The sequence below is a fragment of the Rattus norvegicus genome, chromosome 7 (assembly GCF_036323735.1).
Source record: "Rattus norvegicus strain BN/NHsdMcwi chromosome 7, GRCr8, whole genome shotgun sequence".
In the NCBI taxonomy this organism is placed as follows: Eukaryota; Metazoa; Chordata; class Mammalia; order Rodentia; family Muridae; genus Rattus; species Rattus norvegicus.
In genome coordinates this window covers 129,190,049-129,205,478 of record NC_086025.1, presented here as the reverse complement: position 1 = coordinate 129,205,478, position 15,430 = coordinate 129,190,049, and positions in this window count along the sequence as shown.

Here is a 15,430-nt window from a genome sequence, read left to right as displayed (position 1 = left end):
GTTGGCACTGTGGTTTCTTCAGTCAGAGGGCAGCAGGTATGGGCTCTGCAGTGCTTCCTTGCTCGAATCGCAGGTCACCTTTGGGTCCCAGATCCCACGGGTCACTCTCTTAAAACTACGATTCTTAAAAAGAACTTTTGGATCACTTTTTTCCTTTTAACAATGTCTGTAGCTGCAAACATGGCTTTTTTTTTCAAGCAAACAAGCAGCAGAAAGGACAAATTTATTCATTGCAGTCTAACGTTGAAGAAATTTGCTGAGACATTTTGTTGTTTTTTTAAAAAACATCTTAATTGGCTTGGCTTTCAGTCCCCGAATTACACAACACTGAATTCTGTATCAGAATAAGAGCTGAGTGGTTTTATAGATAAAAAGGGGGTCGATTAATCAGAAACAAGAGAGTAGGAACATTGAGGCTGCTTTGAGTAAGTTGATCAGATTTTTATCTTGATGTCCTCCTTTGTTCACGTCCCTCTCCTCCACCTTGTGTCTCTTTCTCATTGACTGTAAAATACAGCCACCGTGCTCATGAACATGCATGAGCACATCTATGTCTGTGCTGACTGCTGGCAAGTCTGGAGGAAGAGTCAGCATTATAACGGAAGGGCCTCCGGATAGTGTCCGCTTACAGGTGAAATACCATTTCAAAGCCTGTAGACTGTAGACTCTGTTCTGATTTGGATAGGAGTATTTAGTGTTGGATGTTACCAAAACCATATTGGGAGGACTGGGAGACATTAGGAGGCGGGTCTAGGTAAAGGAAGTAGGTTACTGAGGTTACATACTTGGCCCCAGTCCCTTCCTTGATCCCTGCTTCCTGTTCACTGTGAATTAAACCACCTCTTCCCCTACACGTTCCTGTCACTGTGATGTTCTACCCACAGACCTGGGGCCAGCTGACTGTGCACCAAGATCTCTGAAGCTGTAACCTAAAGAAATCCATCTTCCCTTAAGTCATTCCCATAATACATTTTGCCACTAGGAGAAGTAACAACACACACAAAACTCCACCGCTCCTCCCCGTACCCCCCTGCCCCTGAACTTGCTCCTTCTGCTCCCTTTTCAAGGGCAGACTACCTCCGAAGACCCAACTCAAATACCCTCTTCTCTGTGCAGCATCCCTCCCAGCAAAATGGAGAAACTAAACTGACACGTGAAGACTTCAATGTGTGGTCACCTTTCGTGTGGCTTCTCAAATAGGGGTAGATAGTGTGGAGAAACGGTGTGCTGGAAGAGAGTCGGGGAGCTCTCAAAGTACTAGAGAGGCGAGAGCTAATTGCAAGGCTATTTATTTGAAAACGCTGCTTGTTGAACAGGACTGTTCTTTGAGCCACAGAACTGCCATCTTGGAGTATAGCTGTGCCCATCCAGAAAAACTACTATACCAGCTGGACTTGTTGACTGGTTAGGGGAGGGACACCCTCTGCCCTGTAAGCCCTCACTTATGCTTTCTAAGGAAACTCAATAAACTCATTGGTTCCTCAGAGAGATCTTTGGCAGAATCAAGCCTCAGTTTGTCATTAGGCCTTAGGCTAATGTTCCCCAGGAAAGAATTTTAGCAGCTCTTCTACATGGGTAGAAGAAGGAAATACTTTGCTTTGCTTATTACCATAAAGACTTATCACAGTCATTTGCTTAACTCATTTGCCTGAGAGGAGTGGCAGGTGCTCCTGTGAGGGCTCCCTATTTCCTCCTCTTCCTCCTCCTCCTCCTCCCCTCCCCTTTTATCTTTCATGGCACTCCAATGGCTGCTCATAGAGTATTAATGGCTGAAAGAAAATTTGTGTTTTGTGATTTTTTTTTTCTATTTTAAAGTCTGAACTTACTTCAAACACTGGCTTGTCAACAATATGGTGATCATAACAGGTGGTATTTATTGGGCATTATATATTATTCTAAGTGATAGATGTATGTTAAATCATTTCATACTGCAGCAATTCCTGGAGGTGTCATTACTATGACTTACAGATGAGGGCTGTATGCTGCAGAAAGAAAGTACCCAAAACTTCTCAGCTATGAGCCCGGCGGTTGTTTCTAGTCTTGCCTCTCTTGAAGAAGCCTTTACAGGGGTTGGGGATTTAGCTCAGCGGTATCGCGCTTGCCTAGCGAGCGCAAGGCCCTGGGTTCGGTCCCCAGCTCCGAAAAAAAGAAAAAAGAAAAAAAAAAAAAAAGAAGCCTTTACACCTGTGGTTCAAGTTGACATTTTTATATGCCAAATACAGAGAAAAGAGTGTGTACTGTGAAGACTGTAGAAACAATTTCTATCATACACATACTATTTTTAAGGTTTTAAACAATTAGGGTTTTAGAGGGCAAACAGACACCGGAAAGCACAAATGAGACCTTGTGTCTGGAAGGCTGTCTACAGCATTTATGGTTGAAGTAGTAAGAGGCTAGACTCGAACCAACCACAAGACAGTCTTACGAGGCTACAGTATGAAGAATTAGCCATTCCAGGAGTCTGGGTTAAGATCCATTAAAAGAAGACAATTATGCATGCACTGGGCAAAGGAAACCCTCTTCCCTGTTGACAGTATACTCATTTATGCCATATGATTAGCAGGATTTGTCAGCAGTGAATTACAAATTTTCCTGTGTAAAGGCTGTTTCCTCCCTCATTTATATATAGGCCAGAGCCACATCTAGCACAGAAAACAAAATAAAAATAACTGCATGTATTTATAAGCAGCCCTGTTTATAAGTCAGTACGTTTCCCCTTTTGAGAAAGCATCGTAGAATCCGAGTGTGGGTGGTAGTTTGAATATGGAGATCTGCCACGTGCTTTCAGAAGCGTTTGGAGAAAAGCACTGAGCTAATTAAGTCTATTATTCGCCTTCTTCCTTCGAAGAAAAGCACACGCATGTTCCCCGGGGCAGGTCACTTCCAGAAGGAGAAGAAAGCCCCACGCCGAGGGTACTGTCACCGCTCTCAGTCCTTGCTTGGTGGTAGAAATCTCTGATGCAGGCTAGGTGCAAGGATGAAATAAGATGGCTGGTAAACCAGCCATCTGTTAAGGACTCACTCACCAGGCAAGCTGGCAGGCAGCATTCGCCTCACAAGGAACGCTGGTTGCAGAGTTCTGCCAGGGTCTTATTTGTCTTCTGGATGCTACCCTGTCCTCCGGGGCCTGGCTAATGATCTACAGAACATATGGTTGGGCTCCTTCCTCTTCTACTGGCATTCGATCTCAGTGACTGCAGGCGGAGTTGAGCACCACGTGTTACCTTGTAGCACCTGGAATTTGGCTGTGCTCAGTCTTGGATGGTTCAGGAATAGTTTTACGGAACAGCGATAGTCCCAACACCCACCCGTCATTTTAAGGGGTCTGCGGATGACAGGAACACTAGCTTTTGTTAAGGTCTACTGCTATTTAAAAAATACTAACATTAGGTGTCTCTTAAACTGTCTTTCAGTTTTAGGTCAGGCAAAGCGTGGTTACAAATAAAGTCAAATGTATCTTTGTGGTGAAATGTTGCAACACTGAGTATTCTGAGAGCACGTTGAATGTGTCATACCTCAAATCCTTTCTGTAATAATCACAAGAGTGCAGAGAGACCCATACATATGTGATCAATTAAATAAATGGGGAAAAGACCAGATTGACTAGGACCACACATAATCTTTGTTTTCACCCTGCACTCATTCATTACAGTTGAGGTTTGGGTCCCTCCTTCCTCCCTGCTGCCCCACCCCAGCCTTTCTCTCACTCTTTCTTCCTTTCTTTCTTCCTTCCTTCCTTTCTTTCTTTCTTTCTTTCTTTCTTTCTTTCTTTCTTTCTTTCTTTCTTTCTTTCTTTCTTTCTTTCTTTCTGTGTGGTGTATATGTTGTATGCACTTGGAGTTGGAACATACATGCCCTTACAGAGGCTGAAGAAGACACATGATGCCTTCCTCTATCCATCTTTACCTAAGCTTTGATTGAGATTGGGTCTTTTACTGAATCAGAAGCTCTTGGTTAACAGCTAGGGCTGGCCTGCCAGTGAGCTCTTGGGACCAGCCTGTGTGACCTTTGCCCAGGTGACCATTTCTGGCTTTTATATGAGTGCTGTGAATTTGATGTCACCAAGCTCCCTTGCTCCAATCTGCCCCGTCTGTTATCCCAACCCTGAGGTTTGAGTTTTAATAAACACATTTCAGTGTTTCTAAGCGTGTTCTTTCTACCAAGAACTGTGTTTGTATCTGCCCTTGAAAGGAAATTTATTGGGAGTATGTGTCCCCAAAAGATGAAGTGGCCTAGCACAAAGACGTTGAATTAGATACTTTTCCCCCTGAGTGCACCGAGCCTTTGGAGCCTAGAAGAGGTATTCTACCCTCTGAAGCCACTGGAGCTTTATCTGAGAAATGCTGTCAATCTTCTGCCATTCACGGGGATCGGAGGAGCAGCGTAAGGCACACACAATCTACAATGCACCGTGCACGCAGCCAATGAAACGTCAAGAAAACAACAGCGGCAGAGATCTCGCCAGGTCGCAACACCAACTGAGGTTTATAATACACGGCTGGAGAACCTAAGCCTCGGGTCAGTCCACAAGCCCCTTCACTCTCCCCTCAAGCTTTCCTATGCACTTAAGAGCAGTTTACATTCACTAACGCTCCCCTATTCCTGAAGCTAGGGTAAGAAACTTCAGTCACCAGTGAGATTCCACTCACTCGTTTCTTTGTTCCTGCCATTCTCCCAACCGGGTCATTTAGCAATACGTTTTGAGCTTTGTTCATGAAAATATAAATGTTGTACCCAAAAAATGGGAGAGCCACATGCAGCCCAGAGACCATCCTATCAGGGGTGAGTTGCTTCATTGGGACCTGCCTTTGGGGCATGCGAGGTAACCTCAAACCTTCTACCAATGTTTTAATCTGAAAATAGGAATCACCTCTTGTCTATCTAAAAGGGTCATCATAGTGATACATAGATGGGGGTGTGTGTGGGGGGTATGGGATGTTAGGATCCAATAGGGAGGGAAGAGGAAGGCAAGAGAGGGGCAATGGGAGGGACAGCTACCAAGGGCCATTTGAGGGTCGTATGGAAACCTATTACAGCAGAAGCTTCCTGTACTATGTACAAATGTGAAAGCAAGCTAAGTGAAACGGACGAATAGTTGGAGCCCCAACTGGACATCTCTCGCCATCAAATGAAGCTTCCAGTGGTGGGAATGGGCTACATCTAATTGACTTGTTGAGTAAAGGGACCCCATGGAAACCCCCAAGCAACCTAGGCTATAGCCAATGCTGTGTGTGACTCTCTAGAGGCCAGTGGTGAGGCTCTGTCGCTGGAGAAGACACCTACATAACTCACTGTGCACGGACACATTGAGCTGGTGCCTGCCTAGAGCCTTCCCCTTTACGGGCTCGAGTCTCTGGTACTGGAAGGTACTCTGCGTGCTACCAAAGGAGAAAGGTAAAGAAGTACAAACCCAGCCCCAAACGCTTTCATCTACCTTGTAGATTGCTCGTAAGACACATTGGGACAACCGTGGCCCAGAGCCTCTCTACCTTGCATTCGTAAGATTGTGCAGACAAGAATGTGACTGTCACTAAGTGCCCAGCCAGTTCAGGGTTAAAGCTCGTTGGGATTCTTGACTCCACACAAGCACATTTTTGGTAAATGGAGAAATTATTGCTTACATGTGTGCCGCACACAGTGGATTAGCTCTGTGCTTCGAAAAACCTCTTAAATTTCCCTTCACACAGGAATTAAGAAGAAACGCCAGTTGCTTCATACTTGGCTTGAAAAGTGTGTGTGTGTGTGTATTCCATAGTGACATCTATATATTCCCAAACATCCCAATGTCTAAACTCTCTGAAGGCAGATGGTTCCAAGCAGTTCTGGTTCCTAAGACATTTCTGACGTGACCCCCATGGAACCCTCCATACATAGATGGTCATTGGACCAGTGACAGATTCGGCCTTTCTGGTACCATAGCATAGAATTTTCTTCTATCAAAAATCTCAGCACTTGCTTTTGTAGCACATTTCATGGATGACACTTTGGTCACATGGGCCTTGTGGGACATTTGCAGCACGCAGGGCTGGGTGTTAGTATAGTGAGATGAGGAGCTGCTTAGAGGATGTGTTATGGGGACATCAGTTACTCACTCTCAAATATCGACTCATTCAGGTATAACCAACCTTGAAATGCCAGCAGTAGGAGAGAGTGCACAGTGGTTCTTTAGGGGAGTTCCTTTCAGGCTGTTTGAGCTAACAGTTCCTTCTCAAGGAAATAATCGCTAGAAAATGCATCAGTACCCAGACTAAACAGCCTATATGACCATAGTTTATAGACTGTAGTCTTTAGTCAGTTAGAACGAGCCCTTTCTTTTCTTGGCATCCCATGTACCCTCAGGGGAATTGTCCACCCCCAGCTCTGGTTTTGAAACCCAGAGTTGTTGAGAGGGGCTGGACCTAGAACTTGACCACAGCCTGCCATTGTGTGGTTTAACAGTGCCAGCGCTGAATGCTCAGTCAGAAGGGGTCCTGGAAGTGGAACAGATAGTTTAGATTTCTTTTTTTTTTATTTAACTGTATTTTAAAACACATTTATTTGCTCTTAAGGATGTGTGCACGTGCTACCGTACACCATACACTATACCGTACACTGGGGCCAGAGAACAACTTTCAGGAGTCTCTCTTTCCATCATGTGGGTCCTGGGGACTGAATTTAGGTTGTCAGGCCTGGTGGCAGGCATTGTTACCCCTCTGAGCCAACTTGTCGGCCCAAGATAGATTTCTATTCCATAGTTGCAAGGTATGACTTTGCTCTCAATTGTTTGATGTCCCAGAGACAATCGGCCACCCCCAATGTCACCCGCATCTGTCACCCCCAATGTTTCTGTCCCACCAACTGCCTCAGCCGGTAACCTGAATGAGGGCAGGACCAAATGAGCATAGGAAACAGAGTTAAAGTCTCATGTCTGTAAGTCAGACATCTTGTTAAACTAGAAAGAAGTTCTTCTTATTGTTTAAATGATTTTCGTTGTTTTTTTTCTATACATCTCCCCAAAGCCGGCTAATAATAATATTATTATTATTAATAATTAATAATAATAATAATTATTATTAGATATTTACTAAGTACTTTGTTAATTCGAAGAATCAAAGAAAGGTTAATGGGCAGGACATCAGAGAAGCTAGGAAGACAGTGCCTTTAGAGGGATTTAATTCACATATTGTATAGTCCCCCCGCCCCACACACAGGTTTTGTTGTTGTTGCTGTTGTTGTTTGTTTGCTTGTTTGTTTGTTTTGTTTGAGCTTTTGTTAGCCCAGAGGAGTCTCCAACTCCAGATCTTCCCACCTCAGGCTCCAAGTGCTAGAACCCTAACCCTAACCCTAAGGGACAGATTGATGTCACATGGCTGGTAAAATTCACACATTTAAAATGTACAGGTCAGTGTTTTTCAGTAGGGTCAGAGGTATGCAAATATTTCCACTGATTCCAGAAAGTTACCAGATTTCATTCTCTTCTTCCTTTCACCACCACTTCAGTCTCTACGGATTTGTCCCTTTCTTGACATCTACATCAGGGTTTCTTTCCCACCTTCGAGCCAATTCACAGTACGTATCATGGTTCCAGTAATTTTTAGCTGGTGTGTACCTCTGTACTGATGTCATAGCTTTTTACTTAACAGTGGATGGGTATTGGGTTATCTCTAGTTTGGGGCCATGACAGACGGTGCCATAAATAAACATTTATTTGCATGTTTGTGGGGATACGCTTCTTAGCTTTCTTTATATACATCTAGAAGTAGAATGGGTTTAGCTCTTTGAGTGACTGCTAGCTGTTTTCCAGAGTGTCTGCGTTATTTTTTCTCTCCTTCAAAAATGTATACAGAATCCAGTTGTTAGTCCTCAGATTCCCCAGAAAAAGACCAATTACACCATTTTCTGGCCAAATTTAAAGCAAACTTTATTAAATATTAAATACTGACCAAAACATGGACTTTGGTCAGGACCATTCCCTGGAATTTCCCAGCTGGAATGGCCCCCCAGGCACGCCTGACAAGACTGTGGGTCACCATGTTTTCCCACGAGGCTTTGTTATTTTGCAAGAACTACAATTCCCAGCATTCCAGGAAATTACCTGGTCCCTGGGCAGGTGGGGCTTACAGGTTAATGTAGGGCATCACACAATCTTTCTACATTATTGTCAACCTTTTACAGTATAACTATTTGTCACTGTGATGTGGTATTGCATCTTTTTTTTTCTTTACATATTTTTTGAGAAAGCCAACGAATTTGAGTCAAGCGCCTCTGACACAGGTCAAAGGTTTGCTCTGCCACTCTGTAGCTGCCCTCCGAGGATTCCTGTCTCCTAGAGACCATCTGAAAGATCAAAAATACCCCCGGGACCCCTGAAGGCCAGCCGGGGTTTGCCTGACTTGTAGAGGTGTCCATGGTGTCTCTTTGACACTCCCTAAAATGGCGGCACATGGCTACTTTATCTCTAACCACTTTTGGATCTGTTCAAGAAGCCCGATGATGCTTCTCCAGTCACCGAGTCTATTAGGAGTAACTGTGAGACGCCTAACAGAAGTGACACTTGATATCATCCTCAGGCTATGCCAGCATTAAGTGCCACTGTGGACGAAGGTTGAATCAGTGTGAATGTAGCTCACTTCTGTTTATCACGGACTCCGATTGGCCATCCAATATGCCGTTACTGTTTATCATGGACTCTGATTGGCCATCCAATATGCCGTTACTGTTTATCATGGACTCTGATTGGCCATCCAATATGCCGTTACTCAGTGTGTGTGATCCAGTTAGTAGCAAACATCTTTAGTAAGATGGACTGGGGATAATATAAATGATTAGACTTTTTAAAATTCCATTTTTGCCTATGGTGTTAGGAGTTCAGAAGACCATGTCAGTAGTCGGCTCTTTCTTCTGACTCACTGGTAAAGGCTTGGCAGAAGGTGACTTTACCAGATAAAAGATCCAAAAAAAAATTTTTTTTCCCTAACCAAACAGTATTGCATGCTATTAAGGACAGCATCCTCTCTGTGTGACAGCCGGTGTAACTTAACCTTTCTGTGACCACATCTGCACAGCCTGTAAAATAAGGAAACATGTCGTCTTATCAGTATTGTTGTAAGGATGAAACCAGCTGCTCACTTCACAAGCTCACAGGCTGTGGGACAGTAAATGCCATCAAGTGCAGCAGCAGTTCACACTTAATGCTACATTGCCAGGACACAGTCCCTCAACTAAGAAATGAAGTCCCAAAGAGCAGAGAGTGGGAACCCTTGGCGAACTCACTAGGTTTAACTCCCCAGCTTCCAAAGCTCGCCCCTCACCCCACTCCCCTGCATTCTCTGGGTGTTCTCCTGTGCCTTCCCTCCCTGCACTCTATTTCCATGCTCAGATTCACGGATAGAGGGAGAGCCTCAGCTAAGAGAGACTCAGTCCTCTTTAAATGGTGGGGAACAGCACCGATTCCCTGGACTTGCCTCAGGGATGGGGGCTGGGTCAGTAGACTCCCATTTCGCTCCTTCTGAGGTGGAAAGGAAAGAGCTGGAAGCAGGAGCTATTTCCAGAGGCTGCCAAGCTTCCCTGCTGTGGCTGCGCTCTTATAATTGAAATAATAAGGATGCCTAATGACTAAGATGGATTTCTACCGGGTTTCAGTCAGAGGCAAGGCAAAGCCATGTTGCAAAACTCGTAAGGTTGGAGTTAAACCTATCTTCCCGTAATCAAGACAGAAAGAGAATGTGACATCGCACTTGCCGTAATGAGCTGAGGTGAAGACTTTGGGAGGAATGTGTTCTTAAGACAGCAAGGAACGCATAGACTCTCCCGTTTTGAGAACATTTACACAGGCTTCTACCTCGTTAGAAGACAAAGGCTAGATTAGATGAGTAACTTTTAGTTCCGTGTCCACAATCCATGTAGCAAGGGGTGTATTGCACAGCCCCATGTATGCACACATGTACGCACGCACTGAAATCTATGAAACTTTATTTTTGCCTTTACTAAATGGAATGCATTCTGACATTTTATATTTTAATCTCATTTTAAAAAAACCCCACCATATGTACTGTAATTGATTACATTGGTCTTGAAACCATTTTTCACTTGAGACCTGCAGTTGTTGTTTTGCTTTTTTTTAAAATACACCACATTCCGTATATCCCTTCCTTGATTCTTTAATAATCTTTAATAGGTGATAACTTTTAATAATTAGGATTTGAGGGTACAAAGGTGACAGTCTCTTCCTCTCAACTTCCTCTTTTTCATGTCCCAAGCTGACGATGGTCCTTCTGCCTCCATATTCTAAGTCCTGGGACAATGCCAGGCATCTAACATGTCACCGTCAAAGTATAGAAGGATCATGCATTCAGGATAGTCATAGAGAAATGCATTTTAGCACACTTTTCTGGGGGTTGCTGCATTCCTCAAATTGAAAAAAAGCCTCTGTGTACCCTAAGGCGAACCTCCTCAGGTATGCTGATTTATACATGAGTCATGGCAATAGCCTTTAGTTTTGTTAGGAGAGAGCTGAATTCTAGTGTTAACTATATATTAAAAACCTTCACTGCTTGTGGGTTTATTGCCTTGAAATATATTTTTCTAAGTATAAAAGGGGTTTACCAAGTGACCTTCCTGTGGCTAATATCTTAGAAAACTCGTATGAATGTGTGCTTGCAGAATGCTTTTAGGATAAGAGGCAGTGACAGCGTCTATTTGATGAGAGAATAACTGGGCACCGGGACCCTATTTTGGAAGTTTCACTTCCATCTCATATACTTTTGCTCAGTTTGTGAGGAAAATGCCATAGGACCTTTGAGACAGTGTTACAGCACATAGTCAACACTTTTAAGAAGGAATGGATTTAAACGAATATGATTTCCGAGCTTCCATTTGCTCAGTCCAGGAATATAAATCTTGTGTTATGTACTCAGGTAACCAAGCTATAACCAAAGCAAGTTGATCAACGTTGGTCTCTTTCACTGAGAAATTTATTTGCTCAAGAGAAGTCAGCATTGCTTGGATCTGATGGTGGGCCTTACCCAGGGGCCTGGGGCAAGAATGCTGTAAATTTAAAGCTTATCTGGCTTCCAAAGGAATTCAGTGCTAGCCTGGGTAACTTAAGGGAATGCTCAGAGGTGGGGGGTAGTCAGATAGACACAGAGACAGAAACAGAGAGACAGAGAGATAAAGAGACAGAGAGATGGAGAGAGACAGAGACAGAGAGACAGAGAAAGAGACAGAGTGATAGAGAAATAAAGAGTCAGAGAGACAGGGAGGTAAAGAGACAGAGAGATGGAGAGACAGAGACAGAGAACTCTAGACCAATGGGGTTGCTTGCCTAGCATGCTGGTTTCATCCCCAGCAGAGAAGGGGCATTGAGTATTTACACCAGAGAGAACATGGGAAGAAGTTGGCATTCACAGATACGTTTGCTTGGCTTTTGCAAAAGTAGTCGTTCTACAGAATAGCCTTTAAAAATTAATTAATTTAGCTAGTATAGGAGTGCTTTCAGATGGAGACCCATCTAAAATAAACGATTTGCTTCCCCAGTTGACCGGGAAATGGCAGAGACACAATGGAGCGATCATCATTATGAACCACAGGCCCCAGCTGGACAATGCTGTGTAACAGGGTCATGCGTGTGAGATCAGTGACATCACCTTACAGATTCTAGAAGTTTTATTTTTTCTGGAGTCCTTGTTGACACCTGTCAGAATTCTCACCTGGGTAAAGCATTTGAATAGGTTAGGCTTTCAAATCATCCAAAGCACATTGAGAACGGTTTGCAAAACATTGCTGGGCTCTGAGTTTGGGCTCACCTCCCAGCCCCACATGTGCATGTGAATGGAGAGACTTTGTAACAATATCTGCTTCACCAGCTCACTTCTGTCCTTTTCATTAGGTCTTGGTCCTTGCTGTGTCCCTAACCGGTATGATTGCCCTGCATTACCCTGTTGGAGCATACCCCAGAAATAACTAAAATAATGTGCAAACCTGTCAAGAAGTGAGAACACTTAGGTGGCAGACACGAAGCGAAAAGCACAAACATGAGGAAGCTTAGGAGAACAGAGACAGGAGGCTATGGGGAGGTGAATATGACAAAAGGCTAGCCACAGAAGCCTGAGGATCCCCAGAGCCTGCATAAATGGCTGAATGTGGTGGCCAGCACTGCAGTGCCCCACAGTAGGCAAGCGGAAACTGGAGAATTCTTCCTAATCTCATGGACTGTCCAACCTGGAGTATAGAGTGTCGAAACAGAAACAAAGGTGGGTGTGTGTGTGTGTGTGTGTGTGTGTGTGTGTGTGTGTGACAACACACTACTCAAAGTTGTTCTCCGACCTCTACACACATTATACACCAACATCTACACACGCACACATGGACATGCGTGCACACACATGCATGGAACTCATATATATATATATATATGTGTGTATATATATGTATATATATATAATAGACAGAGTGTTTTGTTTTAGGAAAGATAAAATTTTGTTCACATAACACATTTCTTTTTAAGACGGAAGCGAGAAAGCCACGTTCTATTTTTAAAACCTTACACTAATGGTTTACACTTGTACCAATTATGCCACCTGTTCCTCATAATTTAACTGGTTATAAACTTAACAGCACTTGACCCAGGTGCATACTCCCAGGACGCCTGGGATGAGGCACCACAGTGTGGTGGTGCCGTGTGGAGTCTCCTGATGATGGGACTTGGTCTGATGGGGGAAGGGGGATGACGGGTGGTGGTCTGTTTCAAAGCTCTCTTTCTTTCTTTACTGAATTGCTTACATCAAACACATGGGGGTAAAAGGCCATAAATAACCCCTGGGAGTTGAGTCAGTAGGACAGCAGAAAGGATAGCTACAAAGTTACCCACCCAGACAGCTCTGAAGACGCGCCAGCGGGAGGAGATTCTCACTGAAAGACGGTTGACACTTTGTTACTTAACTTCTCTCCTTGCTGTAACAAGAAGAAACTTAAGGAAGAGTTCATTCCCATTACTGTTCAAGAGCATAGTTCATCCTGGTGGAGGAGCTGAAGCAGCACCAGCTTGGGGCAGCGGGTCACATTGTACTTGCAATCAGAAGGCAGAGAGCAGTGAATGCTGGGACACAGCATAAATTCTCCTTTTTATTCAGTCTAGGACCCCGGCCCACTAAATGGTGCCACCCACAATTAAGGTGGGTCTTCCCACCTCATATTAACCTAATCTGGACGCTTCACAAACATTCCCAGAGGCTTGTCTCCAAGGTACTTCTAGATTGTGTTGCTGTGACAGTATTAACTATCACAGCTGTCACCAGGATATTCACTAGATGTGTCCACTGTAGAATGAGTTTGGACTGTTTATGCATAATACACTATATACCTTATCTTGTGATTCATTTCGCATTGCCAAATGTACCACATCACGGATAAAGTCTTCTGAGGAAAGGATGCCGAAGTCTCCAATAACATAAAATACAAATTGAAACTTACTCTCAGCTCACAATGCCCCATGAAGCAGGGCCACCTTCTGCTGAGGCTCAGCTGTGCAGGAGAGAGGAGCCTACCACAAGAATAGTAGGGATTTGCATTCCATTCAGTCTGGAGCAAAACATTTGATTTGGCATTTGGCGTAGTTTTCCTGGATGCATCATTTCCAAGTAGCCCCGGTAACCCCCCCACCCCACCCCCAACTGAAGGAAGCTGAATGTGCCTGCAAGAGGTAAGGGAGGGACACAGTGTGCCACTCTGACAGCCTGCCTCATAGCAGGCGACACTCTGTGCCGCTCTGACAGCCTGCCTCATAGCAGGCTCTGTGGTTCACGCTTTATGAATTTATTAATCATCCGAAAGAGAATGAGCAAACGCTCATCACAGTCCCGGGGAAGACTGAATCAGGAGGTGTTACAAGCTTTGATAAATGGCCAGGAGATGAACAGCAGTGTGGTTCACAGAGACCGGAAACAAATCAGAAATCGGGGATGGAAAAACACGAAATTGCTCTCTGAAAGCCCAAACAAATATCTGGCAAAAATCACACCAGATGTGATCTCTAGAGAAGAGAGTTCTTTCTCTCTCTCTCTCTCTCTCTCTCTCTCTCTCTCTCTCTCTCTCTCTCTCTCTCTGTGTGTGTGTGTGTGTGTGTGTGTGTGTGTGTGTGTGTGTGTAGATGGTGGGGAGTTTAGACAAATGAAAATGTGCAAAAAAAGTGAGGTTGGCATTGATTGTGGTGGAGCCTGAACATTAAGGGGAAGGGGATTGGGGTGCCTCATATGAGTGTTTGAAATCACCCGGAGACAACTGTATTCCAGTTTCCACACCCAAATAAACAGGCGATGCTGACAGTCTTGGAAGGCATCCAGGGGAAAGTAATGGAAATGATTAATGGAAGGAGGGATTGATTTATGAAGATTTATGGAGTGTATCATCTGGGTTAAGCGACAGCAGAAAATATCACGATACATTCTGGAAATGACGGCGATACTTATATTTCAGATCGGAGGGTAGGGAAGTAAAAAAAGAAAAACAAACCAGGATTAAATAGGGTAGAATTAATCTGCATAAAGGAAAACAGCATTGATTTTTTTTTAAAAGCAGTTCTTCCTGAATAAGTCTTAAGATCACTAAATACTTCAGTTGACAACTACTCAATATTACATGTCAACTTTTAAGGTACCCGTTGAAGTACCCTCAGCTGTGACGTTAGGTTCAGAAACTTCACTGAAAGAATGATGCTGTTCTAGTGGGAGTATGCACAGAACAAACTACTGTGTTATCTCCTGAGAGAATTCATGTGAGTGGGAGGGGCTAGCGGAAGGATTCATATGAGTGGGTGGGGCTAGCGGAAGGATTCATATGAGTGGGAGGGGCTAGCGGAAGGACTTAAGGAACCTATGTTGTTTTAAGGGATGTCTGCCTGCTTACCTTTCTTTCATTTAGTGATCAGGATAGTTTTACATTTTTAGAAATACCCACCGATTGAACAGACTCCGGGTTGGCCCCATGGCCTTTGTGAGTGAGCATTTCCACACGATCTTTTATTTACATTTCTTTTTTTTTCTTTTTTCTTTTTTCTTTTTTTTTTTTTCAGAGCTGGGGACTGAACCCAGGGCCTTGCACTCGCTAGGCAAGCGCTCTACCGCTGAGCTAAATCCCCAACCCCTCCACACGATCTTTTAAGACTGAGTGTGTAAAGTAGCCTTGTTTTGTTCCCATTACACAGTACCACATTAGCAGTAAAGACTTTTTACTGAAGGGAAACAAGACCGTCAGGGCAGAATCAAGTCCCAAGAAAGAGCCTTGCCCAGGGGTTTCAGTTGGGTGCGATTCTTTGGGGGAAGATTACGCTGCTTCAGAACTTAGCGTATTACTGGCAAAAATCATACCAGTGAGCCAAGATTTAGGGGGATCTGGTTGAGTTATCAAGTGGATCCTAAAGGAAATTCTTGAGCCTAAAGGAAAATCAGTGCCCTTT